This window comes from Carlito syrichta, unplaced genomic scaffold, assembly GCF_000164805.1.
Source record: "Carlito syrichta isolate Samal-C Ts95f unplaced genomic scaffold, Tarsius_syrichta-2.0.1 Scaffold305639, whole genome shotgun sequence".
Taxonomy (NCBI): Eukaryota; Metazoa; Chordata; class Mammalia; order Primates; family Tarsiidae; genus Carlito; species Carlito syrichta.
In genome coordinates, this window is record NW_007249735.1 from 1,024,702 (window position 1) to 1,027,303 (window position 2,602).

At 46.5% G+C, this 2,602-nt stretch overlaps 1 pseudogene; it reads right to left on the minus strand.

The window, feature by feature from the left end:
* Nucleotides 1-216: 216 nt before the first annotated feature.
* Nucleotides 217-619, minus strand: LOC103264272 (annotated as a pseudogene).
* Nucleotides 620-2,602: the final 1,983 nt, after the last annotated feature.

The following is a 2,602-nucleotide window of genomic DNA, read 5'->3' on the forward strand; positions in this document are numbered from 1 at the left end:
TCTCAGGACACAAGGGCATTTTCAGTAAAGAGAATCTCAGCTGGTGCTTTTTCTTGAAAAGAAAGACAGAAAGAAAATGATAATACTCACCCCACCCCAATAAATATCCACAAATTCTTTTGGGCTCTGCTTTTTGCCTGTTCTCATTTCTTTCTTTCTTTCTTTTTTTGCAGTTTTTATGGTTTTATTTAAAAACAAAACGTGCACATGAGCTGTCTATTCATTTTCTTCACTGTACAGCCTGGCATTAGAATTGATGACTCTGATGACCAGCTGGGTTGCTCTTTCTACAATGGCTTTGTGATTCTCAGAGGAAACGTTGTGAGCATTCTCAGCACAAAAATATTTGTCGCACATCAGCAGCACTTCCTTGACATTGTGGACCAGGAACTTCCGGAAACCACTAGGCAGCCTGCGCTTTGTTTTCTCGTTGCTCCGGTAACCAATGTTGGGCATCAAGATCTGGCCCTTGAATCTTCTACGCATCCTATTATCAATACCTCTGAGCTTCCACCAGTTATGCTTAATCTTGACATATCCGTCTGACTAGTGCCGGATGAACTTCTTGGTGCTCTTTTTTGATGATCCTGGGTTTCACCAGGGGTCTGAGGGCAGCCATGATGCTGGGTAGGAGATGGCTGCCACCTTGGTAGGCAGCACCGAGGAAGAGAGGGGAAGGTGGCACGCAAGGGCTGATGGGACGTAACCACTCTCCTGTTCTCATTCCTAACCCAGACTCCTTTGGTCTGCTTTGCCCGGGAATCCACACTGGCACCTCCGTGCCCTAATCCCAGCACATGTCCCTGTGGCTCCTCTCAGCACAGGGCCAACTGGAGGCCACAGCACCTGGAGGTGACCCTCCCCGCAGAGTTGACTTGAGAGTTGACCTGTCAACCCACCACCAAGGCCTAGGGCAGAGTTAACTGCATGAGGTCTGTGTCCACAGCATGGGGATGTGAGCTGGTCAAGCACTGATTTCTCTATTGGCTGTAGGTTCTAAATAAGATCTGAGAAAGAGTGAGTGAGAGCAAAAGAGGGGAGGGGTCGGGGTAGGGGAGGAGGGAGGAGGAAGGAAGGGAGAGAGGGAGACAAAAGGAAGAAGAAAGAGCCCTGATGAATCTTCCTAACTCTCTGGAAGGAGGCCCACCCCTCAGGGCTGCAGCACCATACCAAACCGGCAAACTGGATGTTTAATGTGCAGGTGGCTAAGATAAATGCAGTTTTCGTAAGAACCACAGGAGAATGTTCATGTTTATAGGCACTGACCAGTTTTATCTGACGATCTCTAGGGGTGACCCAAGGTTTGCAGCACTCGGCCACGCCCACCCTGCTTCCCTCTGTTCACTCGGCCACGCCCACCCTGCTTCCCTCTGTTCAGTAAACGCTGCACTTACTTCTAAGAGACAAATATTTAAAGCCCTTTGCTCAGCTCTGGAATGCTGATCCTCCTCTTTTCCCAGAGATTTCTATCTATCCTTCAAGGGCCAGATCAGAAATTCCCTGTCCTTCAACTCTCACAGCCACACCCAGAGGAGGCCGCCTCTGTATCCTAGGATGTGGACGGCAACCCACTGGGCGGGGCGTTCCGCAGGGCAGTGGTTATGCCTGGAATCTTTTTTTTTTTTGAGTTGGAGTCTCTCTCTGTCGCCCAGACTGGAGTGCAGTGGCATGCTCCCGGCCACCGCAGCCTTGACCTGCTGGGCTCTGGCGATCCTTCCGGCTCAGTCTACCAAGTAGCTGGAACTACAGGCGCATGCTACCACGCCCCGCTATATACCTGGAATCTTAGTGCTCTGGAAAGAAAAAAGCTTGCTGAATATGAACGGCTGTGGGTTTTTCTCACAAAGTGCTGAACTCTGATGTTACAGTTATTTGAACCATTGTCTTACTTTTCCACTAATTATGAGTTGCTCGAGTGGAGACTGTCTTGTTCATCTGTATAATACCTACGGTGTCCAAAACCTGTCTGTTAAAGGAAAAAAATATTTATTTTTAAAACCACCAAACTCCTTGCAGTAAGAAAAAGTCTTGAGCATTTTGGGGTTAGTTAGTAACTCCCATTAGTTCATGTTTTCGGAGGAAAAGCCTTTGAGATAATTTTTCTTTTTTCTTTTTTCGGTTTTCTAAACTTACATAGCATAAGCAGTTTATTTTATGTTTTTTTTTCCTTTATTTTAAGGATGTGGGGTACAATTCAGGGTTAGGTATACAAATGTCAATCATGCAGGTACCCTTGCTGATGAGGTGTGCCCCTCCTTCCCTCCCCTGGCTGTTTCCCTCAACTGCCAATCCCACACACACACATCCCCAGTCCCCGGCAGTTTTCCACTAATGCCAATCCCTTTCTTATAGTATTATGATAATTGTTCAAGTTCTGCTTAAGAGTGAGAACCTATGGTACTCTGTTCTTTGTTTCTGTGATAGGTCACTGAGTATGATAGACTCTAAATCCATCCAAGTTGCTGCGAAGTTCATATTTGTTCTTTATGGCTGCATAGTATTCCATTGTGTATATGTATCACATTTTTTATCCAGTCCAGCTTCGATGGGCAGCATGGTTTGTTCCTTTTTTTTTGCTATTTTGGATACAGCTGCAACAAAC